At 43.3% G+C, this 27,709-nt stretch overlaps 1 long non-coding RNA gene and 1 pseudogene across 1 annotated transcript in view; one reads left to right on the top strand and one right to left on the bottom strand.

Annotated features, from left to right (window-relative positions):
• LOC143434677 (uncharacterized) overlaps positions 1–25,379 on the top strand; it is a 73,413-nt gene extending 48,034 nt beyond the window's left edge. The window contains exon 5 of the long non-coding RNA XR_013104366.1: positions 24,809–25,379. This is a non-coding gene — a long non-coding RNA (uncharacterized LOC143434677). The remainder of the gene's footprint in view (positions 1–24,808) is intronic.
• On the bottom strand, positions 13,603–14,059 carry LOC117721735 (large ribosomal subunit protein uL15 pseudogene; annotated as a pseudogene).
• Positions 25,380–27,709: the final 2,330 nt, after the last annotated feature.

Consider the following 27,709-nt stretch of genomic DNA (forward strand, 5'->3'; position numbering starts at 1 on the left):
GTAATTACATATATGTATAATTACATATGTAATATATATAACATATATATATATTTTAATTTAATACTTTTTTCAGGTAAGTGGAATATTTTTTTTTAGATGCTTTTCATTTCCACCCTGAGGAGAGTTTTTTTGAGCAAATATTTCCCCTTTCTTTTAAGTCTTAAAAGGATTATAGACAGAAGGAGGAGGGAAAGGAGGAGAGGAAGAAAAAGAGGAAGAAGAGGAAGACAAAGAAGAGAAAGAAATGACTTATAGTGTTTTCTTTTACTCAATTGCTGTAAGTCCTTAGGGATAACTGAGACACTGAAGCATTGAGCTGTGTGGGGCACTGACCTGTGTCTTGCAGGTGCCACTGGTAGCTTGCTCACACCTGCAGCATCCCATCTTCATAGGCCTCTCTGTCCGTGTTACAGCATGAATGCAGTGGAAAGCCACTGGTGCACAACAGGTACAAGCTGGGACAGTAACACTGGAGCTGGGAACTCCAATCAGTGGGATTGGGAACTGTCATGTGTATTTTTCATGCACAGAATTTGGAAGTATTCTAGTCTTTTCATTTGTCTAGGACTCCAGCCATGGATGGTGTCACCCACATCCATGGTGAGTCCTCTTTCCTCAGTTAAACCTTTCTGGAAATGCCCTTATAGAGTCAGAGGTCTGTTTCTATAGCGATTCTAAATGTGCTCATGATGGCAGTCAAGAAGAACTATCACATAATACATTGTTAACTAACCATTGCCACAGTGGTGTACAATAGAGCCCTTGAACCTTCCTCCTGGCAGCTTAAATGTGCTCTTTGACCAACAGCTCTCTGTTATTCTCCATCTCTAGCCTCAGGGAACCACGTTCTACTCTCGCTTCTCTGAGCACAGCTTCCTGAAATTCTACGCATCCTGAAGTCCTGAGGTCCTGATGTCCTGAGGTCCTGAGGTCCTGATGTCCTGAGGTCCTGATGTCCTGATGTCCTGCAGTGTCTGCCTTCTCATGCCTGACATTTTGTCTTACCCAATGCCCTCCAGGCTCATCTGTGACATCACAAAGGACAGGATTTCCTTCTTTTTTAATGCTGAATCATATCCTGCTGTGCATATCTCCCACATTTCTTTATCCACTCATCTGTTGACAGGGATGTTGATTCTGAATCTTGCCTTGTCAGACTGCTGTTGAGGGCTGTGAAGCCACTGATACGTGGCTGAGGCATTTGACAGGGTTTGTCTGTTGGCCGCTGTCTTAGTTTGAGTTTTACTGCTGTGAACAGACACCAGGACCAAGACAACTCTTACAAAGGACAACATTTAATTGGGGCTGGCTTACAGCTTCAGTGTTTCAGTCCATTATCATCAAGGTAGGAGCATGGCAACGTCCAGGCAGGCATGGTATGAGAGAAGGAGCTGAGAGTTCTGCATCATGATCTGTCTGCATCCAGAAGAAATCTGACTTTTCTGAACTGGACAGAGCTTCAAAGCCCACCCCTACAGTGACATACCCACTCAACAAAGCCACTCCTCCTAACAGTACCACCTCCTATGGGCCAAGCCTATTCAAACCACCACAGTTGCCCTTCCTTCTTGTTGGCTTTGACAGTCATTAATATCCTCTTTGTGGAACTATGAATCTCAGAGGAGGGCTCACATGTGTCATGGTCTTTGTGACATTCATAGAGAGGCTGTCTGGCTGTGGGACATTTTCTGATTATTCCAGGGTCTTCCACTATTCAGTTGGTGGCTCCTTCCTGATGACTGGGGATGGTGTGGGAGATGGGGTAGGGAGGAGGAGAGGTCATTGGAGGGAGCATAGTTGTCTCATAAGAAAGTGTGTTCTCTGACTTTGCTGTAAAGCACTGTCTCTGGAGTGGGTGTGACTTGGTGAGCACACAGAGCATCTGCTCCGCCCCCTGTCTGATGAAAGATTGTCATTGCATCAACAATGTCACCATCATTTCTCAGTCTCTGTGTGTAGGGATGCAGTGCTGTGAGCTCTGATGTATAAGCTAGCAAGCAGATAGACGCACTGTCAAAGAAGACATCTCAAATCAAGCTTCTTGGGGAATTGCTTTTTCTCAAGACGGTCATTTTCTTGTCTTCAAATTTGATATGAAACCGTTCAAGATAAAATTGAATATTTTAGTCTTAATTTATCTTTTCCTGATGTCTTCTGATTGAACAAAAATTTTCTTCTTTCAATAGAACTTTGTGGAAACCTTTATTTTAGAATTTACTACAGCTATTTGCTCTCATAAGATCCTCAAGGTTCCTCATCTTTTTCCATCTGTATAAGCCTGAGGCCTTGCACAATATTTGAACATATGCTGTACAGAGCTGTGACCTGCCCCCTACTGATCAATTTATTCTGGAACTTTCCTTTTTTTTTTTTTTTGTAACAGATTACCATATATATGAGATCCCATTATAGAAACCAACAGTTATCTTTGGTAGACAATGACAATCAGATTTGACCTTCTTTAATCTTCTGGGAAGCTAAGAAAATGTATTGCTTACAAGAGGAATTTACAACACTATTAATGAAGTCATGTGTAATGGAACAGATAATTCCATATTGCCCTTTTCTCTCTTGATTGATATCTCAGAAGCAGATATTAATAGATACCGGCATCGTGCTTTAAAATAGTTGTGCACTATTGCACTGTGACCGCTAGGTAGCTTCTCAGCTGGGCAGACTCAGACCTCAGCACAGGAGGATTTCCAGCCACCAGTGGGCCTGCACCACACAGTAAAGATGTTGTCTATTATACATAGGCATTTATGGACGGAGATGTGTGTCAATGGGATAGGGCAGAGATCTGATAGAGTGGAGATGTGTGTCAATGAGATAGGGCTTGCTTCATATGCACAGGCCTTTGGGGTCAGTCTCCAGTACTGGGAAGAGTATGGGAAGATAAAAGCCATATGCTATATAGGACTATATATTTTTACTAACTGAGACTTAAAGGTAGGTTTAGTAAGAGATCATGATTATTATCTTTTAGTTTAAAAATTCTAGTTGGGCCAAGAAGTTAATCATTGTTAAAAGAAAAAAAAAAAAGGGGTGAGATGGATAACTTTGAAAAGCAGGGAGGGTGGAATGTGCCCCAGTTGAACCAAGTCTTCACCTTGATGGTTGAGTCAGCGGATGTAATCAAAGAGATCCTCAGACGTTTTTGATTATGTTCACCTTTGTGTCACTGAGATGAGCAGGTCATCAAGCAGATGACAGACATTGGGATAGATGTACAGGATGCTATGGCAGAGAGTCATGGTCTTTGACTCAAATAGAACTGTGTTCCTATCTTGGATCTCTTGTTCGTCACCTGCTTGTCCTTGGGAGAATTGCTAACTTATCTCTTCTCAGCAACCTTGTCTCCAGGATGGAGGATGAGACATAGCACAGGGTTCCATGAAGACTGAGTTAGAACCTCTGTGTAACGGGCTGATGGATGGTAGATGCTCAATCAATGGTTTTTTTTTTTTTTTTTTTTTTTTTGCTGAATGAGTGATGACTAAACAGCGATCAATGACTCCTTTTCCTTCTGTTAAATCTATGTATCTATCTACGTATCTGTATCTACGTAACTATCTATGTATCTATGTATCTATCTTATGTATGTATGTATGTATGTATGTATATATGTATGTATCTTTCTATCTTTCTATTTATCTTACAATTTTTGTAGGGTGAAGTATAGGTGTCCACACGGATGTAGAATAGCTAGAACAGTTTTGAAAAAGACAACGTGTGTGTGAATCACTGTACTTATTTTTAACACATATGAACTCTCTACAGAGATCAAGGCAGTGTGATATTATAGGGATGTCTGTGCAGATCCATGGGACATCACAGAGAACCCAAACAGTTCTTTTTTTTCTTTTTTTCCATTTTTATTGGATATTTTATTTACACTTCAGATGCCACCCCCTTTCCCCATTCCCTCCCTTAGAAAACCCCTATCCCATGCCCCCTTTTCCTTTTGCACTTACACATTTTTTAAAAAAAATGTTAATCAAAGGCTTTATAAGTTTGGTATTGTTCAATCAGAGGTGTAACCCACTACCCAACCTAGATATATCAACTATCTTTGACTGGTGGAGATACATGAACATCTGCCTCCCTGTCTCCCCCCTCTTTCTCTCTCTCATCACCTAGCTTCTTCTCTCCTTCTTCTCCTCCTCTTCTTACTCCTTCTCTTCCTCTCAGTACTCCTCCCACCTTAGCTCCTCCTACATATCACCCTTCCTGTTAAAATGAAACTTTTCTCTCAAAATACAATTAGAGCATAATTATGCCAATTTGTACCAGTGAGGTACAAGATAGTCCTAGTACCCAGTCCATCATTTTGTTGACTAACCAGAACCTCTGTCGTCTATCCTAACTAAAACACTTAGTTCTGAAACTGGCTTTTTCCGTGGCTTTAGGATGAATGTCAGCTGACGACCATCCACTCAAGTCTTTTCTCTCAAGGTAAATAGCCAGGATTGGCTATGAGTTTTCAACCCCGTCAGAGATCCAGAATGACTGAGTTAACTATAACTGTGGGAAGCACAAAGCATAGCTTCTAAAACTTAGCCAATTTATAGAGACCTCTGAACACCTGGACACTCCCTCTACTACAAAAGTTGGAGCATCTGTTCTTCTGCCTTCTGGCCCAGGATCATCTGACAGACCTTAGTGCTGCAGAATTATTAAGGGCTGATTACTCTGTCTAGGCAGATATAATCAGTCGACTATTCTGCAAGTGTGTCCTTTTCTGGACAGTAATTTGTCTGTAGAAGGAAAGAGGCAATTCTTGCATAGTGGCTGTCTCGCCACAACTGGAGTAACTCCAAAGATGCTCAATTTCTTCTTAGAATTCAATATAGGAAGCTGTCAGGAGCAGACAGGTCTCTAATCAAAATGAACATTAATACAGAAATGTTTGTCACATCAATTCTGTGGATTTCTGATGTTTTAAAAACCAACTATCCATGTAAGGTAATCTGGTCTGTTGTCTGTTAACTCCTCTCAGCTATTTCTAAATAAAACATAGAAAACACCCTAACAATAAACTCCAAGCCATGAATTTGCTATAGTCCCTTAACTCACAGGCTGACCATCTCAAATCAGTTAAAAAAGTTAAAGAAGGACTGGGTCTAAGCCTTGTATTCTTAAATGTGTTATACTGGTACAATGCCTATGAGAGTAACAATATTCATCTCACTTTTATATCAATAAGAAGCTCATATGAATGAAAACTTTAAAATTTGTAATCAAAGTAAATTGGTGCCATTTAAGAATTTATATCTTCATCTTGATAATAATTGTACAGATTTCTACTAATAGGTTATGGCTATGCAATAAATCCTAGCTAATCCTCTCTATTCCCACAAAACCACTACTTTTCCCTAGAGAGACAGCCCAACATTTACCACCTTAGTCCCCTAGCCCATGGAATAGGGGCGCTGACTCTTCATTAGCTCCTTCAAGCTGATTATGGGTGTTGAGATATTAGAAGAGGAGTGGGGAGGGGGAGAGCAAATTGATATGCCTCTGATGCTGTGTCTTCACTGCCTCCAGATGGAATTCCCAGACCTCAGAGGTTTGAGCAGGTCTGCCCAGCTTGCTTGATGAGTAGATACACCAAGGCTGATCATTCTGCAATATACAATTCTCAAAACAAATTTTAGTATCAAGATAGTTTTTTTTTTTTTTAAAGAGGGCTGACATTTTATTAAGGATGTTGGTTCTAACCGATTTTCTTTTTTCCCCCTCTTTTATTGGATATAATATTTACATTTCAAATTTTATCCCCTTACCCCATTCCAAACAGTTCTTAAACAAATGCTTAAGTAAGAATTTTAAAAACTGTGCAGTGCTGAGGATTGGACACAGGATCTTGAAGACCCGAGCAAGTGCTGTGTGGCTGAGCTCCTGCCCTGAGCCCCCGTTCAGTCTGAGACAAAGTCTCACTCGGTTTTCCCAGCTGTCCTTGAACTCACTTTTTGCCTCAAGCACATATTGAGTTTGTAATCTTCCCGCCTTAATCTCCCAAAGAAGTAGAATTGCAGTCACTCTATCTGGCTGAAATTGATCATCTTCACCATGTTGAGTAGACAGTAGTGTTGGTGTCAAAGAGCATCCAGATTATTGTGATGCAGACCTCTAGAACTGTTTCTGCCTGCCTTGGCTGAAGACGATGAAGCGATCCAATGAGGGAAAAGCTAGTTTCTTTGGCAAATGGAACAGGGGGCAATTGAGCATCTATAGAAGGAAGAATGACCTCAACTCAAACCTACCACTTAAACGCTAACTCAAGATGGATCATGAACTTAAATGTAAAATGAAAAACTGTATGAAACTCAGGAAACCAGTGGAATTCTCTGAGACCTATGGGGAGGTGACAAGCTCATAGGTCCGACACTGCAGGGGTGAAAAGAAATGTTGATAAATCAGACCTCAGGAGCCCACAGAATCAACTAAGCAGGGCTTATGGGGGCTCGCAGAGACTGAAGCAACAACCACAGAGCCTGTTTAGGAAGAAGCCCTTTGAGCTGTAAAACTCCACACAAACATCATATATTTTTTTTTTTTTCTGGATAAAGAGCTTGTTACATTGGATCCTTGTTTTGCAAGGAATCTGCAAAACACTTTGCAAGCAATATTTTCTCAAAATTATTTGCTTGCTTGCTTATTTATTTATTTATTTATTTTACTTTTACATGCATTGGTGTTTTGTTTGCATGTATGCCTGTGTGAGGGTGTTGGGTCCCCTGGAACTGGAGTTACAGTTGTGAGCTGCCATATTGGGTGCTGGGACTTGAACCCTGGTCCTCTGGAAGAGCAGCCAGTGCTCTTCACTGCCGAGCATTCTTTTTCTCAAGAAGGAAGAAGGTGTTGGCTGATGTGACCCTGGGGTGGATGAGGTGTGAGGTTAGGGTCATCTAAATTTTTCTAAGCCATTTCTGACTGATCGTCTGAACACAGAAAAAAAAATTGCCAATGAAGACAGACATATTTGCTTTCATATAAAAAATAATTCTGCAGAATTGATTCTTAGGTGTGAGTCTCCGCTCCACCCTATTCTATCTCAAAGCGATGACGGCAGAATACCTTAGGAACAAGAAATTAGATGGGAAATTTCCACACTGGGCTTTCTGGATTGAGGTATCACTGAATGCCATGGTTGACTAAAACATGGTCAGATTGGAAAAACCAGACTCGGTCCTGGATGACTGACGTAAAAGATGAGTTTTCCCCTCAAATACTTTTGGGAATCATGATTTAACCAAGAGCTGTTCCTTCTTGGCAGTTTGCACATACAGGCATATGTAAATTTCTTAGGATTGGAAGGTTTGCTCCTGGCCCTGTACATGCCTGCAGTGTCATGTTACCTGGCAGGTTTCTCCAGTGTTTCTTAGGTTGATAGAAACATGAGATATTTAGTAATTTTTTTTGACTAAAGCAATACAAGCACCGGCTTCTTTTGTTCAGAGACCTTGGAGTACTTAATTGTTGCTTTTCTTAGACACATGGGGGAGGACTGGGGCCCTTCTCCCTGTTGTGCACCCAAGGCCTCAAGCCCCTAGAACCAGTCCTTGAATTTCTTCTGCTAATTAGACTTCTGTCGAGATAGATTATGAACAACCATGAGCAGATGGGGAAGACAGAATTAAGTCCTGAGAACTCCAGGGAGAGGTGGGTGAGGAGCTCCGGTTAATTAGAAGTCTGGTAGGTTTTAGTTGGAAAGTTTCATGCTACCAATCTTTACTCAGTATATGGTCTGCAGGTCTGGGAGTCTGGAGACAGCAGGGAACGAGTCAATTTCATGTGTACTGCTTGATTCTGCCGTTTACCTCTCCCCTTGCAGGTGAGCCTGAGTGCTTCATGGACCTTTCTACAGTGCTCTGTACAGAGCACTCTACAGAGCTCTTGACAGAACACTGTAGACTAAGTCTAGCTGACTTTATGTTAGTGTAATATCATGTATAGACATCACTTGGTGTGATGGTTTGCTTATTCTCGACCTAGGGAGTGGCAGGATTAGAAGGTGTGGCCTTGTTCGAGTAGGTGTGTCACTGTGGGCCCGGGCTTAAGACCCTCAGCCTAGCTACCTGGGATGTCAGCATTCTGCTAATAGCCTGCAGATGAAGATATAGAACCCTCAGCTCCTCCTGTACCATGCCTGCCTGGATGCTGGTATGTTCCTGCTTTGATGATAATGGATTGAACCTCTGAACCTGTAAGCCAGCCCCAATTAAATGTTGTCCTTATAAGAGTTGCTTTGGTCATGGTGTCTGCTCACAGCAGTAAAACCCTAACCAAGACACTTGGAGTATTCAGTTTTCTAATATCTTCTGGCTTAGACAATGGGTATCTAGTTTAACTCTTCAGCTCATGAAAATAGATGTCTTTAAGTAAACTAAAAAAATTAGCGGAATATACTTGGGAGATGACCTCATGTCTATAAGTTAAAACGATGCCCCAGTCAGTCTGAGTAGGTAGAGCTTTGCCATTTTTGCTCTTGGACTTGGGGGGTTTGATGGTTTTAACTAACTCTGTCCCTCCCTCCCTCCCTCCCTCCCTCCCTCCCTCCCTCCCTCCCTGATGTTTGTGGAGAAGGCATAGACTTAGAGAATACATTTCTCTCCTTGAGTTTGATGATTTTTCTCTCTGGATCTGTTTATTTCTTCTGGTCAGTTTCTTCTTTGGCCAATATATCTGTTCAGTAACTAATCTTTACACAACATGGGGGGGATGCAGCCCAGTTATGAAGGAGCTTGTCTTAGTCAGAGTTCCTGTTGCTGTGACAAAACATCATGACCAAGAAGCAAGTTGGGGAGGAAAGGGTTTATTCAGCTTACATTTCCACATTGCTGTTCATCACCAAAGGAAGTCAGGACAGGAACTCAAGCAGGGCAGGAACCTGAAGGCAGGAGCTTATGTAGAGGCTCCCCTTGGCTTGCTTAGCCTGCTTTCTTATAGAACACAGGGCCAACAGTCAGGGGACAGCACCACCCACAATGGGCCTGCCCCATTGATCATTGATTAAGGAAATTCCTTAGGGTTGGATCTTGTGAACACATTTTCTCAACTGAGGCTCTTCCCTCTCTAATGATTCCAGCTTGTATCAAGTTGACACACAAAACCAGCCAGTACAACTGACCCTTTGTCGACTTAGCACACAAACACACCATTATTAAGCCAAAACCTTCTTTTTCTTATTCATCCCCAAAATCTTACATGAAAAACAAATAACTTTAAAACTCTAACAGTCCACAAATGCAAACACATTAACATTTCAGTCCCTTTAAAATAGCCAATCTCTTTTAAAATCCAAAGTCTCTCAACTGTGGGCTCCAATAAAATACTTTATTTCAAGAGGAAAAAGAAAATCAAGGTACAGTCACCAATCAGAGCAAAACCAAATTTCAACCATCCAATGTCTGGGATCTACCCATAATCTTTTGGACTCCTCCAAAGGGCTTGGGTCACTTCTCCAGCTCTGCCCTTTGCAGCACATACTTTGTCTTCTAGGGTCCATCTGACTTCACTCCATCGCTGCTGATGTTCTTGGTGGCCATCCTGTGGTATTTAGACATCTCCAATATGCTCGGGTCTTCTACTGCAACTGTGCTGCACTTTCACCAGTAGCCTCTCATAGGCTCTCTTCATGGTGACATGCCTCAGTTTCTTTGCATGACCCCTTTAGGTCTGGGCCTTCAACTGCCACTGGGACTGTACCTTCACCAATGGCCTCTCCTGGCATTTCACAATACCAAGCCTCAGTTACTTTCCATGACCCACACCTTCATGCCTTCAAAACCAGTACCACCTGGGTGACCGACACAGTACCAAGTCTGGGTGCTAGCATGTGGTACAACTTTGGACACCTCTGCAACACAGCTTCTCTGTGCTTTCAGGAAACACATGCCAAAAGGTTTCACCTTAGTGATGCTGGTCTCTTCTTAAATACTGCCAACTTTCTTAGCACTAGCTAACCAGAATTTCCCCAATAATGAAAAGCTTTCATTTTAATGGTACTGGTCTCTTGTTAATCCTGGCTGACTCTTCATCTCCAGCTAACTAGAATGACAGAATTTCAATTCAAAGTAGCAAATAGCCCCGATAGCGTCTTTAAATTTCCCTCTGAAACATCAAAAGCTAAGCCTTCATCTTCTGCATTGCTCTCAACATTCTTCTCTTCCAAGCGCCTAAAGAACCATCCCAGCGAGCTCTTAACACACAATGGTTCTTCTAGTCCAAAGTTCCAAAGTCCTTTTCCACAATACTCTCCTAATATGGTCAGGTTTGTCACAGCAACACCCCAGTACACTGGTACCAATTTCTGTCTTAGGGTTTCTATTGCTGTGAAAAGACACCATGACCACGGCAACTCTTATAAGGGAAAGCATCCAATTGGGGCTGGCTTACAGTTTTAGAGGTTCAGTGCATTATTTTTATGGTGAGAAGCATGGCAGCGTGTAGGCAGACATGGGCCTGGAGGAGCCCAGAGTTTTACATCCATATCTGTAGGCAGAAGGAAGAGAAAATGAAATGGAGCCTCACCTGAGCTTCTGAAATCTCAAAGCCCATCCTCAACAAGTGGTCACACTTACTTCAGAAAGGTCACACCCCTAATGGTGGCACTCACCATGGGCCAAGCATTCAAGCACATGAGTCTGTGGGGGCCATTCCTACTCAAACCACCAAAGAACCTAATTATGTTTTATTGTGTTGATTATTTTTGTTACACGTGTTGTATGTATTTTTATGTGTGTGTGCCCGATACGTTTTTATGTGTTTGTGAGGATATGTTGTAAGCTAACTCCACAAGAGAACACACACAGATGAGCTTAGAGCCGAATAGGAAGTCTTTCTTCTTTTACTCACAGGGAACGTGTCCAAGTCATGCAGCCACGAGCCTTACTGCTCTTGGCTTTTTATGTACAGAAACCACACTTTGGTTGACGAGCCTCAGCAAGAACAGCCATAAATAGCTCCAGAAGCCAAACAAGCAGGTCAGTCCATTTGGGGACTGTTCTAGAACTGTGGATTGTGATGGCTTAGGCTTTTGTTTTAGTTTTGGCAGGCATTGGAGTCAATGCGTTGGGGTCTTAGGTCAGAATGGTGAATGGTGCTTCTAATATGGTGTCACCTGTGTTAAGGTCTTGGGCGCGTTACAATGTAGCAGCCAGAGGCCGATGTCTGTGTTTTTCTCTATTGCTCTGTTGTTTTTTAATTAATTAATTACTTGAGACAGACAGACAGACAGACAGACAGACACACACACACACACACACACACACACACACACACACAGAGAGAGAGAGAGAGAGAGAGAGAGAGAGAGAGAGAGAGAGAGAGAGAGAAAATGTGCCAGGGTAAGCACGTGGAGGTCAGAGGACAAGGGAATTAGTTCTCCCCTTCCACTCCATGGACTTGGTCGTCTGGCTTGGCAGCCTTTCCTGTTCTTTTCTTAGCGTTTCTCACTGAACCTGGAGCTCACTGATTCAATAAGTCTAGCTTTTCAGAAAGCTGTAAGGATCTTCCGGTCTCTACTTCCCCAGTGCTAGGATTACAGTGGGTGCCACCAGGCCTGGCTTTTCTGTAGGATCTAGCAACTCACCTCAGGACCTCATGCCATCTATCTCCTCAGCTCCCAGAATCCAGCTCTTTTAATGGTGCAGAAACCACTTTTAAGACCTGACTTGCCTTCGTTTTAGAGGTTAGCGGGGAAGTGCTATTTCTTGGGATGCTTTCAGCCTCAGTCCTAAGGATGAATCTGATGCTGACAGAGAGCTCTGTCCTGCTGACCTTGCGCACTTTCTATCACGTCTTAACTGTTAACATTCCAAGTACCTGACAGAAAACGGCACGATTTGTTTCATCTCAAAGTTTTAAAGGGAATCTAGTCCATCTTATCAAGGAAGACAAGGTTGAGGGTCTTCCTCTATGGTGGTGGGGTGTGAAACAGGGAGACTCTTCAGATCCTACCAAGAAAGCAGGGCCTGGTCCTGCTTTCAAAAGTACAGTTTTCAAAAGCTCACCTCAAGCCTTCTACTTTCACCAGGTTCTAAACATTTCCACAGCCTCTCACAACACTGCCACCTGCTGGAGAACTGTGGTTAGAACAGGAGCCTGTTGGGGACATTCACATTGAGACCACAGCAGCCGACACTCTTTTTTTTTTTTTTTTTTTTTTTTTTTTTTTTTTTTTTTTTTTTTTTTGGTATCATACACTGGTTTTCAACTTGTGGGCTGTGACCCCTTTGACAAACCTCTATTTTCAACAATATTCATATTATGCTTCAAGGTAGTAGCAAAATTATAGTTATGAAGTAGCAACAGGAATAATTGTATGGTTGATGGTCACCACAACACAAGGACCTGTATTAAAGGGTCACAGCATTAGGAAGGTTGAGACCCACTCTTGTCTCTGGATCATAGTCCTGGGGACTGAGGCATTATATAGCCAGCTCAAGTTACTGACCTTCATTACGGTTGATCTTCCTCACCAGCCACCTTTTTGAGACGTGAACCTGCTTAATGTCTATTTTTTAACTGTATGGAGAATTGCAGATGAAGTCTTAGGAAATTTTGCTCAGTTGTTTGGGCAATATCCAAGTGCGAGATGAGAAGAAATATCTGTCAGCCATTCAAAAAATTATCCAGATTCCCCGTTGTACTCAGAAACCCTGAAAATAGATCAATTTACATATGACATTTATTATGGTTATTTATAGTTCGATTTACAAAACATGCTCAGTGTGGAGACTTGCGGGGTGCAGATGAAGAATGAATACTTAAAGGAGTGTTCAGCTGAAGACCAAGCTGTTGGGCCAGGCTCGACTGTCAATGTGCACGCTCTTGAATTGGGTATATCTGTCAGTCAAAGAAGACAAAGGTCACATGCAGCTCAGAGGCCGGGCATTTGCTTAGTGTATGCGGGGCCCAGAGTTCAGTCTCCAGTGCCTTAAGAATGGTGCCTTTATAACAACAGAATATTATAGTCTGAAAGCTTAACACAGAGGCTTTTCACCTTTAATTCTGTTCTGTGTCATTTTTAAAGTCTGATTTAGATGAAGCGGTATCAGGTAGTGGCAGGAGTGTAAGGCATGCCTTCCTTGTTTGGAATGTTTGCCTCAGTTGGAGATCTTTACAGGCAAGTGTGTGAAGCCTTCATTGCGTCAGGCGAGGAAGTATTATCTGGAGGTGCACTGGGATGCAGGTTGGAGTTGCTAAGGAACCACAGAGAGAGAGAGAGAGTAGACTGAGAACCTTGGTGATCAGAGCAGAAACGTCCGAACAATAATTGTGACACCTCAAGCCACTTAAAGCCCAAGCTTTCTAAATCTGAGCCGTCAAAAGCCAACCGCTTTTCATCCCCGTGGCGGAACTCCTTTTAGATTCGCGTCCGGCCTTTTCATTTAATCTGTCTCAAATCTCTACCTAGTGGCCCGTCCCCTGTCTGTCTGTCTCTGTGATTTGCATGGAGAATTCCCTCTGATTTTCTGTCTTCATTGACACTTTCCTTGTGAGAGTCCTTCGTGGGCTGCAAGATCACCTTTTTGAGTTGTTTTACATTAACAGTCTATTAACAGCCTGGGATGATTTTTTTTTTTTTTAATGTTAGCATTTAATTAGCCTCCAAACACCCTTAATCTTCTCTTCAGCTCTTCTGCTGAAGAATTTGGCCTTCACGATGACAGGTTGCTTAGGGAGCTTTGCCTTGCCCAGAACTTTGTAGTAGCCCGATCGAACAACACCAGTGATGGGAGCAGTTCCGGTCATGTTTTTTTTTTTTTTTTTTTTTTGGCTGCGTTGACCCGTGTCTGCTTGATGACCAACATGCATAATTTTTCCAGGTTGACAGCTGGGCAGAGCTCTGGTTCCTCTTCAAGTGGTAATGCCTCGTACCAACTTTTCCAAAGTAACCTGCATGATATTTGTCCAAGTTGATCCTGTGGGGATGCGTGCCTTGTGGGTGCTTGCGGTGCTTACAGATATATATGGTCGTGGCCGTGGCTCATGAGGCCCCAGAGTTTCCGGGTCTTCCTCAGTCTGGATGGCATGGCGGTGGCAGAAAGGAAAAGCCTGGAATGAATTTTTATGTTGAGGTTTGGATAATATGTATGTAGAGGTTTTAGTTAGCATGGTTATTATAAACTAAGAAAAAAAATTCTCAGGAGGTTTGGACTGGGTGATGTGTCTTTTATCTATAGCACACATTTCTCTATGATCTAAATATTAATTTTTGTTTATTCCTAGAGGAGAATATTTTTCTTCCCTGAAGGCTAGGCCTGTGACAATTTTAATAGTAAATAGTACATTTTTTGATGATACACTGTCCTGGCAGATATTATTATTATTATTATTATTATTATTATTATTATTATTATTATTCCCCCTGAGACAGGGTTTCTAAGTGTAGCCTTAGTTGTCCTGGAACTCACTCTGTAGACCAGGCTGGCCTCAAACTCAGAGAGCTGCCTGCCTCTGTCTCCCAGTGGTGGGAATAAAAGGTGTGTACCATCATGCCTGCTCATATCAAGCCACTCTTTCCCAAGGGTGGATTTTTAAAGGCTCCTATTTGTAAACAGAGGCTTGAGTCCTAATTTCTACAACAGCTGTTCTCAACCTTCCTAAAGCTTCAGCCCTTTAATACACCTCCTCATGGTGTAGTGACCCCCTAACCATAAAATTATTTTTGTTGCTAATTCATAATTGTAATTTTGCTACTGTTATGAACCATGATGTAAATATTTGTATTTCCTAATGGTCTTAGGTGACCCTGTGAGGTCATTTGACCCCCCCAAAGGGTACCCCAAAACAATTCCCACCTGTTCTCTCTGCCTTCCTGGAAAGGCTTCTGTTGGAAGGCCACCTCTCCAGTTTTCAGATCCTTGTTTTAGGAACTTGAGAATTTTACTGTCCCGAACATTCGCTATGCTCTCGAAGAGAAGCTGTTATACTTCCTCCAAAATTATAGATAAAAAAGGTTTTCAGGACATGTCCCATCAAGAAGCAGTGTCTTCTGATGTGTTTATAAAAAGATAAAGAGATAGAGAATATGTCCTATGGGTCTGTGGTGAGGTGTGGGGGAAGAAGATGCCTCTGAGGGCCCATGCCTAGGCATCCCTTCCCCCTGAGAGAGCAGCCACAGGATGATATAGTATAGAATAGAGTTTATTCAGGGCATGGGGAGGGGAGTTAAGAGGGTAGTAGAGGCTGAGAGAGGCAAAGAGAGGCAGAGAGAGAGAGAGAGAGAGAGAGAGAGAGAGAGAGAGAGAGAGAAGGAGAGGCTGGCCATGAGCATATGGAGAGAGGGGAAAGGGAAGAGTGAAGGGGGAAGGGGAGAGAGGACAGAGCGGGAGAAAGAAGGCAAGAGAGCAGGAGATAAAGAGAGATCAAGAGTGCAAGAGAGAGAGAGAGAGAGAGAGAGAGAGAGAGAGAGAGAGAGAGAGAGAGAAGAGAGAGAGAAGGCAAGCAACCCCTTTTATAGTGGGCCAGGCCTACCTGGCTGTTGCCAGGTAACTGTGGGGAGGAACATATCTGGTTGTTGCCATATAACTGTGGGGGCGGCGTTTAGACAGAATGCTAACATCTTCTTTCCTTGCTTCTCTCCACATGGCCTCTTTTCAATGCATCTCTCTTTGGTGGGTATCCTGGGTAATATTATGTCAATTTGACACAAACTAGAGTTATCTGAGAGGAGTCAGGAGGGCACCTCTATTAACAAAGTCCTTCCCTAGGATAGGGCTGTAGGCAAGCCTGTGGGGCCTTCCCTCCCTCCCTCCCTCCCTCCCTCCCTCCCTCCCTCCCTCCTCTTTCTCCTTCCCTTTTCTTTCTCTCTCTCCCTCCCTCCCTTCCTCCCTCCTCTCTCTCGTTCCCTTTTCTCTCTCTCCCTCCCTCTTCTCTCTTTCCTTTTTATCTATCTATCTATCTATCTATCTATCTATCTATCTACCTATCTACTTTACATCCCAATTGCAGCCCCTTCCCTCCTCTTCTCTCAGTCCCACCTTCACAAAACCCTCCTCCCATTATTCCCTGCACTTCTCCTCAGAGGAGGGGATGTACCCTTCCCACCTCCATGGGTATCAACCTGCTGCTCTGGGATGTCAAGTTACAGCAGGACTATGCCCATCCTCTCCCACTGAGGCCCAACCAGGCAGTCCAGGTAGAGGAAGGGGATTCAATGACAGGCATCAGAGTCAGAGACAAACCCCCACTCCAGTTGTTAGGGGATCCACATGAAGACCAAGCTGCACATCTGCTACAAATGTGTAGGGGCCTAGGTACAGACCCTTCACACTCTTTGGTTGGTAATTCAGTCACTGTGAGTCCCATGGGCCCAGGTTAGTTGACTCTGTAGGTCTTCTTGTAGTGTCCTTGACCCCTTCAGCTCCCTCAATCCTATCTTCACTCTTCCACAAGACTCCCCAAACTCTACCTAATGCTTGGCTGTGGGTCTCTGCATGTGTTTCCATCTGTTGCTGGATGTAGCCTCTCAGGAGACAGTTATGCCAGGCTCATGTCTGCAAGCATAGCAGAGTATCATTAGTAGTGTCAGGGGTTGGCTCTCTCCCATGGAATGGGTCTCAAGTTTGGCCAGTCATTGGCTAACCATTCCCTCAATCTCTGCCCCATCATCCCTGCGCATCTTTGGGTTGAAGGTCCTATGGGTAGGTTGGTGTCCACTCCCTCTACTGGAAGTCCTTCCTGGCTACAGGAGGTGGCCACTTCAGCCTCCACATCCCCAGCTGCTAGAAATCTCAGCTAGGGTTACCCCATAGACTCCCAGTCGCCTCCCCATCCCAAGTCTACGGCTCATCCCAGGGATGCCCCCCACCGTTTCCGTTCTCTCTCCTACCTCCCCTCTCCCCACACCTGATTTCTACCCCCCTTCCTCATTCTCTCTCCCACCCAGTTCCTTCCCTCCATCAACCTCTGATGTCTATTTTACTTCCCCTTCTGAGCGTCCTGGGTTCTATAAGAAAGCAAACTGAGCAAGCCATGGGGAGCAAGCCAGTAAGCAGCATCTCTCCATGGCCTTTGCATCAGCTCCTGTCTCCAGGTTCCTGTCCTGCTTGACTTCCGGCCCTCATGGCTTTTGATGATGAACTGTTCTGTGGAACTATGAGTGACATAAACCCTTTTCTCCCCGGCTTGCTTTTGGTCATGGTGTTTCATCACAGAAAAGTAAATCCTAATTCAGATAGTGGGCATTCTTTTGTTTGTCTAAAATAAGAAGAGCGTTCCACCATGGAAATGTTTTCACTCAACTCTGTGCTTTATTACTCCTGACCTAATTCTCCTGCTTTTCACATTGCTAGACTGTTCTATTAATATGCTGCTCTAGATCCTGTTGTTCTACACCTGCTGCTCTAGATCCCACTGTTCTAGACCTGCTGTTCTAGACCTGCTGTTCTAGACCTGCTGTTCTAGACCTGCTGCTCTACACCTGCTGCTCTAGACCTGCTGCTCTACACCTGCTGCTCTAGACCCCCGCTGCTCTGATTTTGTCCTTGAGTTACTGGTGCAGGCGGCCTTTCACTTCCTATTTCTCTGAACTTCCTCTAACTTATCTTCACTTCTAGGTCTCTTTTCAACTGATTCACCCAACTTTATCTTTAGCCTTGTATTTCTTGAACTAAAATTCCATTTTTCAGGACGAGGTATTTTTTCCTGGATATTACTGACATGCCAAAAATCATTGGATTTTACACAAACTACATACTCTTCAAAAACCGCCTTTTCTTCTGGCCCACTGCGTCCATCTGTCATCAGAAGAAAACTTTTTTTTTTCCTGCTTTTGGACTTAAAAAAGGAATTCAAGGATTGGTTCTTGTAAATTTTCTTTTCCAGCCACTCTCTCTGATTTGTCTTGATTTTCTGGTTTTGTTGCTTCTCTTCCTGTCCCACTTATCTTCCAACTATTTTTACCTACACACAGTTTCACTTTCTGCCATCTATCCTACACACAATTTTTAGGTCAGTCGCTGTAACTCATAGATGGCCATGTCATTATTTAGCTCACCCACCACCTTTTGACATGACACTTATGTATAAAGTTCATGCACAGTCTCGTCATGGTTTAAGGAAATTTAAGATTTTTTTCATTGGCTAGCACAGTTGGCCTTTCTTGGCCACAATTACTAACTACAGCTGACCCTGAACTCCCTATTCTGGTGGCAGCAGAAGCCTGGAGGCTTCAGGCTGTTATTCTAAGTCTCACTTTAGCTCTGTGACTCATTTGGTTTGTGAACATGGTAACTTCATTAGTCATCAGGGAAAAGGTCTTTTTGCTTCAAAACGAAGTGCGAGAGAACTGACCAAAATACACTTCTAAAAGAAGACAACCAATGGCTTAGTGACAAAATAAATAAAGGCTTTATTGTGGTGAACGATTGCCATGTATGACTAAAACAGATAAAGCAGAAAAGGCAATTATCACATTTTGACAAGTATGTGCAGTAACAAGAGTTTTCATACACCCCTTTCTTACTCTGGGTTACTATTGCTGTGATGAAATACCATGACCAACAGCAAGCTCAGGGAGGAAGTGTTTATTTGGCTTATGCTTTTGTAGCCATCACTGAAGGAAGTTAAAACAGGAACCTGGATGCAGGCGCTGAAGCAGAGGCCATGGAGGGATGCTGCTTACTGGCTTGCTCCCCATGGCTTGCTCAGCCTGCTTTCTTATAGCACCCAGGACCACCAGCCCAGGAGTGGCAGCACACCCCCCCTCCCATGGGCTGGTCTCTTCCCTATCTACCACTAATTAAGAAAATACTTACAGCTGGATCTTATGGAGGCATTTTCTCAACTGAGATTGTTTCCTTTCAGATAACTCTAGCTTGGGTCAAGTTGCCATGAAACTAGCCAGCACAATCCTTGTCTACGAACAAGCAATGTTAGCCCCCAGCATATTGTAATTCAGACAGTTACCAAGACATACACAAGAAGGCTCACACCAACACTATTCAAATTAGACCCAAAGGTGAAGTGATTTCAAGAGCATCATTTGTGGCATACCCATGTAGACAGGATGAGAATATGGTAAGATGAAGGAGCTAGACACGGGCATATACACCATATGATTTCATCCACATATGTATATGTAAATGGTCAAAATGAATCATTGCTGTGGTTACTCTCGTGGGGGTGTGTGTGTGGTTGCTTGTCATCTCCCAAGGAAGAGTGTAAGAGGTCTCTAGCCAGAGGCATGGTGATGGCTCCGCCAGCATGGCTGCTCTATTGGCGGGAAACCCAATTTTAAAGGGCGATTTTCTGAGGAAGAAAGCTTGAGTGAGAAAGGGTAAAATGGGAGGGGGAGTCACATTATAGACAATGGATGAAAAAGGAAAATAGGAAACAGATAAAAATAACAAAAACCAAGGCATGGCCAAACAAAACAAACAGGAACCCTCTTAGCCTCACGCTTCTACTATCTGTCAAACAAATAGTATACAACCTCCACACTTAAGCACTAAGGTTTTAAAGATAGAACTCATACCCATGAACAAAAGGAAATACTTACAGTTCTCAAAGCCAGAAATGAATTTATACACAAATCAACCGGAGAAAATCCTGTTTTTGAAGAACAATCATGAAGAAGAATAAAATTTTAGGTCTAGTTGTCCACCCCACTGAGGCAAGATGGTCTGCAGTGTCTACCTAAGGCCCATGACTATCTGTAGCTTTCATTTAAGGTCCAAGGTGGTCTACACCATCCACCCAAGATGTTCAAGATGGTCTTCAGTACTCCACCTGGGGCTAACACAGTCTGAAATATCTGCTTAAGGCCCAGCACTGGTGGAACAGGCCTTATTCTTGGCTCTGTGTAGGAGCTGCTTCCTCTGGACCTTTTGCAGGCCCTTTGAGTCTGGAGCAGTTTATTCATCTACACACAGGGTTCAGTCCTCGCATGACTGGGAGGGAGACCTGCAGATTTCCATAGTTCTCTCTCAAGGTTGGGTTAGTAGCAGGAAGAGGCTTGAAACACAATTAGGAAAACAGTGATTTATAGTCAGTCACTTTGTTTCCCGAGTTCACAGAAGCAGCCATGCCTGTGGTCCAGTCCTGAGACAAAATAACACAGGACATGGATTTGAGTTTCGTCTCCTCAGGAGTCTGTATGAGCTTTTACTTAAGAATGAATGTTCAGAATTCCTGAGCAGCTGGGTATAATTAAATTGCTTCTCTCATTCTTGTCCGTAAGGCTCGATTTCCTATTCTGTTTATTCAGACTGTTTTTCAGTGAAGGAGACATGGTGGTGCCTCTTTTTGTTATGGCTAATGTCTCTGTCTCTTCAGGACAGCAGCTAGAGTGATAACTTAGTTGGGTTGGTTGAGCTGCGACCCATGGCTTCTCTGTTTAATCTCATAGTCTCCTGTTTATCTCATTTTTGCCCACAGGGCTATCGAGCCCCTGTTGATGCTTGGAATTGTATTAGGGTTTGGGGTGAGTCTGGCTGTGCTGTTTCCCTCAGAAGAGAATGGGCACTTGAAGGCATCAGGGGCGCGGGGGGGGGTGTGGTGTGTGTCGGCTGTGGAGATGGTCTTGGTATGGGTTGGCATTGAGCTAGATCAATAATAGTGCTGTAGACTTCAGGGTTCAAATTTCTAGTTTCTAGTAAACCTCTGTGATGATTAAATTTGGTTGCCAACTTGATCTGATTGAGAAGCGCCTAAGGGATTAGTGAGGCACACTGGAGTATGTGTCCGTGAGTGCGCATGCTCAAGTTTCCAGGCCGTGAACGAAGCAGAGGAAGATTCATCCTGCATGTGGGTGCCATTTCCATCGGCTGGTGACCCAGTGGAATAAAAGTAGGAAGTTAGCTAGTGTAGGTACTCTTCTCTCCACCTCTCCCCTTCCCCCTTTCCCTCTTCCCTTTTCTGTCTGCCTCTCCTTCCTGCCCACTATGAGTGGTCCCACTTTACCTTCCCTATCAGGATGAGCTGAAACCTCAGGAGCCAGGAACAAAAGAAATCCTTCACAGGACCAAGCCCCACCCCTCCCACTGATGCCATCTAAGGCAGTCCTCTGATACCGAAGTAGCCGGGGCCATGGACCAACTCAGGCATACTTTTTGGTTGGTGGTTTAGTCTGTGGGAGCTCTGGGGGGTCTGGTTGGATGATATTGTTGATCTTCCTATGGGGTTGCAGTCTCCTTCAGCTTCTTCAGTCCTTCCCCTAACTCTTCCATTGTGGTGTGGTGGGAGTGGGTGGGTGGAAGAGCACCCTCTTAGAGGCAAAGGTGAGGGGGAATGGGGTGGGGGGCTTGCGGAGGGGAGACCGGGAAGGGGGACAACATTTGAAATGTAAATAAATAAAATAATTAATCCTAATACTGGTAATAAAAAAGAAACCCTTCCTCCTTTGGGTTGTTCCTGTTAGGGATTTTGCCACAAGGGTAAGAAGAGCTAACAGACCTTCAGTATGTCACAGCGATCTTTCTAAGATGCAGCCACGCTTTCAGCTATTTTATTGGGTTCTTTTTCTTACCACTGTCTCTACCCTTCCAACCCCCAACACTAGCTAGTAGAGAAAGAAGGTCAGAGGTGAAAGGAGCATCAATCTCTTCAGAGTACTTCTGATGATTAAGGGCGCCAAGTTCCTTAGGGCAAGTTTGATCTTGCTTGTCAGAATACTTTGTGTATACTTGAAAGAATGGCTCTTTGCTGTCACTGGGTAAGGTGGCAGTTGGATCAAGCTGGTCTATGGTATCTAGATGCTCTGTATTCTTCTAGACCGTTGTTCAATTACTGAGACACTACTGCTGAATTCTCCACTGTTGGTGCTGTGTTGTGGGTTTGTCTCTTTCCTCATCTGAATAGATTAGCTTTCCATCATGCACTTTGAAGCCTGTCTTATGCACATATACACTCAGCACTGATATCTTCCTGGTAGATTATATTATCATGGTGTAAAATCACTCTTCACTTATTATAATTTTAAAATCAGATATTATATTCGTTTTAGATATGATAGTATTTGTTTTAAGTTACATTCCTTATGATCCAGCTTTCTTTTGATTAATGGTAATTTGGTATATCCTTTTTTATCCTTTTTCCTCTCTTTATTTATATATGTATAAAATATATATAGTAAGGTCTTGCTATTTTCTGACTTCCTGTTTCTGCCTTCTAATGGGAACAGTTAGATCCTATTTTATTTGATGAGATAGTAACCATAGTTGGATTTAAATGTGCTGGTTTTTTGTCTGTCATTTCCTTTTTCTTTTATTTTGTCTTTTTCTACTTATTTTGGATTGTTTGATTTTTAAGATATCCTCTTATTGGAATATATATATATATATATATATATATATATATATATATCTTAGTGTTTAGTGGTTGATAGAGAATTTACAAAATACCAGTCTGCTTAAAGATGATAAACCATTTCTTCTGTTGCATAGTCTTTAAAACTATTTTTTCTTGTCTTTTATGCTGTTTTAATAATATAGTTCCTCCTCTATATGACATAAACCCTATAACACATAGTATTTTGCATTAGTGAATTTCTTTTAAAAAGACTTACAATAACCAAAATGCCTTTGTGAATTTTCCGAGTTTACTACCTTCATTGTTTCTTATATCTATGTGTGGGCTAAATTTTCCATCTCTCTTATCTCACTATTTTTGTTTGAAGAATTTCTTTTAGTTGCAAATTTGTATTTAATGCCAGTCTACTGTCAACTGAGCCTGTCATGCTTTGTTTTTTTCTCAAAATAGCCTTTGCGTGTATGTATATGGTGTGTGTGTGTATACATATGCTCAAGCACATATGTGTAGAGGACAGGCTCATTTCCAATGTCTTCCTCAGTTACTCCTCATCTTATCCTTTGAGACAGGGCCTCTTTGAAGCTGGAGCTCACTGCATTGCTTGCTACTTCATATGTTCCTCAGGATTGTACAAGGAAGGATTTCATTACCTGGTTTCGTTTTCACCGTAGGTGAAGTGTGTTTCTCTGGGACCCAGTGGTAGTATTTTCTCAATGTTTCCCTTGCTCCTGCTTCATCCAAAGACTGCTTTCTCTTTGGGGCATCTTTACATGGTCACATTTTCCAGCTTTCAATGGTTGCAAGACACTGCTCGATCAGTACAGGATTCTGAGCCAGCGAAGTCTCTCTTGCTTGGAGAGGTTTTCTTAGGACAGTGGTCGAGAACTTTAACTTTTGTTTCTCGGGAGCAGCAAGAGTCTGCCTGGGCTTGAGAGTGGGAGGCAGGGGTGCCTCTGTTTCCTAGCAACTGTAGATGTTTACTTCATCTCAAGGATTCTGCTAAGTAGGTGAGACTTCACATTTGAACCAGCAGCACATCAAATATCCACAAGAGCACTGGTGCCACCCAAGGGCATCTCCTGCCTTAGAGCACTGGTGCCACCCAGGGCATCTCCTGCCTCCGTCTTTCTTAGAGGACTTGTCACAGTAAAACTAACAGAAGTGATGGACTGGATGGATTTAACAGACATCTATAGAACATTTCATCCTAAAACAAAAGAATATACCTTCTTCTCAGCACCTCATGGTACCTTCTCCAAAACTGACCATATAATCAGTCACAAAACAGGCCTCGACAGATACAAGAAGATTGAAACAATCCCATGCATCCTATGAGATCACCACAGACTAAGGCTGGTCTTCAATAACAACAAAAACAATGGAAAACCCACATACACGTGGAAACTGAACAATGCTCTACTCAATGAAACTTGGTCAGGGAAGAAATAAAGAAATTAAAGACTTTCTAGCATTTAATGAAAATGAAGGCACAACATACCCAAACTTATGGGACACAATGAAAGCAGTGCTAAGAGGGAAACTCATAGCTCTCAGTGCCTCCAAAAAGAAACTGGAGAGAGCTTACACCAGCAGCTTGACAGAACATCTGAAAGCTCTAGAACAAAAAGAAGCAAATACACCCACTAGGAGTAGACAGCAGGAAATAATCAAAATCAGGGCTGAAATTATGAGGTAACTCAATCACAAAAGAGCACACATGGTATGTACTCACTGATAAGTGGATATTAGCCCAAAAGTTTGGAATACCCAAGATTAAATTCATAGACCATATGAAACCCAAGAAGAAGAAAGACCAAAGTGTGGATGTTTCAGTGCTTCTTAGAAGAGGGAACAAAATACTCACAGAAAGAAATATGGAGACATAGTGTAGAGCAGAGACTGAAGAAAAGACCATCCAGAGACTGTCCCACCTGGGGATCTATCCCATATACAGTCACCAAACCTAGACTCTATTGTGGATGTCTGGAAGTGTTTGTTGATGGAGCCTGATATAGCTGTCTCCCTAGAGCTTCTGCCAGAGCCTGACAAACACAGAGGGGGTGCTTGCAGCCAACCATTGGACTGAGGGCAGTGTCCCCAATGGAGGAGTTGGAGAAGGGACTATAGGAGCTGAGGGAGTTTGCAGGCCCATGGGGGGAGCAACAGTGTCAACTGGCCAGACCCCCCTGGAGCTCCCGAGGTGGGGGGAGAGGCTGGCCTTGTTGGATGTCAGTGGGAGGAGTGGCCCTTAGGCCTGAGAGTGTTTGATGCCCTAGTGTAGGGGAATGCCAGGGTGGGAAGACAGAAGTGGTGGGGGAGCACCCTCATAGAGAAAAGGGGAGGAGAGATAGGATGGGGGTTTCAGAAGGGAGACCTGGAAAGGGGAAAACAATGTAAATGTAAATAAAAAAATATCCAATTAAAAAAAAAGAATTGAACTTGTTCATGCTCAAGAGCAGCAGAGGGATGGAGGTGTTGAGGGGTGACTGATGAAGAAAAGCTTTACCAGGCCTCTCTTTTAAACTACCAAGTTTTATTGCAGGTCGAGACAATGAAGAAGAAGCCAGCCATCTTGGAAGTCCACCATTTTTGTTAACTACATGGCCGTTCTACCTACCTCTCTTCCTAATAGTCAATGTATTTAACTCCTAGTCTCTCTGGGTCAATGGTGATTTTTAGTCTTCCACTTCTTCTCCATCACAGTTACATTTATAAAGTATAGTAAGGTGGAGCCTCTACCTGATTCATGCCTGCCGGGAGCCAAACTCAGGAAATTACCTGCTGTTCTAGAAAGTCTGGTCAGTACAAGGTTAAGAAAGGATGTTCACAGGTCTCAGGTCCCAGGAACTTAAAGAACGTCTAGCATTTCCTTGGAGCAGATTATGACAGTGGGATGGTCTAGGGCAATAAGATATTGACAGTGGGAAGGTCTAGGGCGATAAGGATTCCATAGTAGGACAGCCCTAAACAATGACCCTCACCCAAACTTCCCGGTTTGCTGTGTCTTTATAACCTGCCCCCAAAATTAAAGTTTCAGAGCTTGATCAGAACCCAGACTTGCTCTCATTCTTTGTGTCTCTTGTCCTTTCATTTGTTTGCCCCCTTCCCTAAGGTCTGGAATCCCCGCGGGCCGGGGCACATGCCTGTGCTGCTACAGGGCAGCTATGGAAGTTTTGTGGCTGCAGATCTTGGTGACATGCTTAGCCTCCTAGATGCTTGGGACCTGAGGATTCACTTCTCCTTGTAGGTTGTTGATGTCTTGATAATTTCCAAATTGTCAAGTGGGCTTGGCCTCTTCAAAGATGTATCCTCTGAATTTAGATGTCCCTGTTCCCATCACCAACAGATTGAACTCACCAGCTAGTTGCAGTCATACAGCCAGCAAGAATCCCAGAGTTTATCCATTCTCTCTCTCTCTCTCTCTCTCTCTCTCTCTCTCTCTCTCTCTCTCTCTCTCTCTCTCTCTCTTTCTCTCTCTGTCTTCTCTCTTCTCTCTCCTCTTCTCTTCTCTCTCTCTCTCTCTCTCTCTCTCTCTCTCTCTCTCTCTCTCTCTCTCTCTCCTTCTCTTCTCACTCTCTTTCTGTCACAGGAGATTCAGCTCAGGACCCTGATCTGAAACTAGTTTCCAAAGAAAGAAGAATTAGTTCCAACTATTGTGTGTATGTACCTAGTCAGATTTTAGGAGTTCTGGATTTTGACCTAACCAGTAAAAGGAAATCTAAGTCTACACACACACACACACACACACACACACACACACACACACACACACAGAGGCATGCAAATATGTATGTAAGTATGTATGCATGCTCATACACTAATAAGCATTCCCATGCACTTGCACAGATGCACATGCACATATGCACAAATGCACATAACATGCAATAGTGATCTTATGCACACACACTCGTATGTATTGGTAGAAACTAGCATGAACACACATGTGCACATGAAGGAGATCCTACACAACTTTTGGGAATAGGAAAAAAATGAAACTGAGGTCAGAGAAGAGTTCATGAATACAACTGCACTTCACTATAAAGGAGACAAGATAGTAATTAACTACAAAACTGCCCCTTACTCAGGAGTACCACGGAGTTCTGAACACATGCACATGATGTGGACTCCTCAGATCACTGGCTTGCTAAACATTGACCCAGACACTCTGTGTGATGGAGGGAGCTGACCAGGGCATGAACAGTAAATGACTTTGGAGCAAACACCACTGGGAGCAGCAGAATAAGAAAGCACAGAGTGTAGAGGAAGAGATAGGATACCAGGGAGTGAGGGAGATGGGCAACTAGAGAAGAGGTTGGCTGCCACATAACACAGGATAGGGACAGAGAAAGCGTAGTGTTCAGTGTTTAAGTTTCATTTGGTTGCTGTGACAAGCACCAGAACTAAATGCTGCTATGAGAAGAGAAAGTTTTCTTGCAGGTGACAAGTCACATTCCATTACTGGAGAGAGTCAGGACAAGGACTCAAGCAGGAAATTAAAGCAGCAGCAATGGAAGATGAATTCCCCTTGAAAGAGTCCTAGGGTTCCAGGTTCCATCTTTTAAACTGGTGGATGTGGCTGAGCCAGATGTTTACAGAAAGCTGTAAACCTCTGGGATTAACACCTAAAATGATCACGTCGCTGGAAAATGATTCTGGGAAAGACAATTCCTATGCAGGAACGCTGATTTTGTGTGGCTGGTGGCTGTTACAGGTATGCATGTCCTCTCATTCCACACAGAACACATACAAGATCACATAAAAGCAAGGACATATGGCTAGGGTTATGGTAGGCTGGGGTAATTAGGGCTGAGTTTATGGTTAAGGTTACAGATACAGTTAAACAGTAGGGACCCAAGTTGCAAAGCTGAGGTACTGCCTATATCCAGAAATCTCTGGGAGCAGTGGGATGGGAAACACATGTATACCTGTGTTGATTTCTGCACCTGGGAAATAGGAGGGGGTCAAGGAGCCCTTTAAGAAAGTCCTGTTGAAGAAGAGACAGACCCACCCTCTTGACAATGACCTAACAGTGAAGAAGCTTGGTACCCAGGCAACCTACTGGTTAGAGCAAAGCTTTCAGGCTCACTTGTCAGAGACACTAGAGAGAGTAGGATGTTCTTTTGCTGTATTCGGACTACTCTCGAGGCTCAGGTCTCAAGAAAGACAATAGGGAAGGCCATGGTGGTGTCTGGAGGCACAGTATTCACTCTTGCCTTCAACGCCTGTGGCCATTTTCCTGAAAGGGAAAAATCTTAACTAATGGCAGCCAAGACCAGGACTGCACAGACCAGGTAACCACTCGGTGTTTTCTCTGTGTTTGGCAGAGTAATAATTCAGGAAATCTTGAAATGAGAAGATCCAATCAGAATGTTGAAGACCTGTACCCCTTTGAAACCTTGACCTTGATCTTTCCTCAGGGAGAGAATGCTTCTGCCCCACAGGA

Source organism: Arvicanthis niloticus, chromosome 16 (genome assembly GCF_011762505.2).
Source record: "Arvicanthis niloticus isolate mArvNil1 chromosome 16, mArvNil1.pat.X, whole genome shotgun sequence".
Classification (NCBI taxonomy): Eukaryota; Metazoa; Chordata; class Mammalia; order Rodentia; family Muridae; genus Arvicanthis; species Arvicanthis niloticus.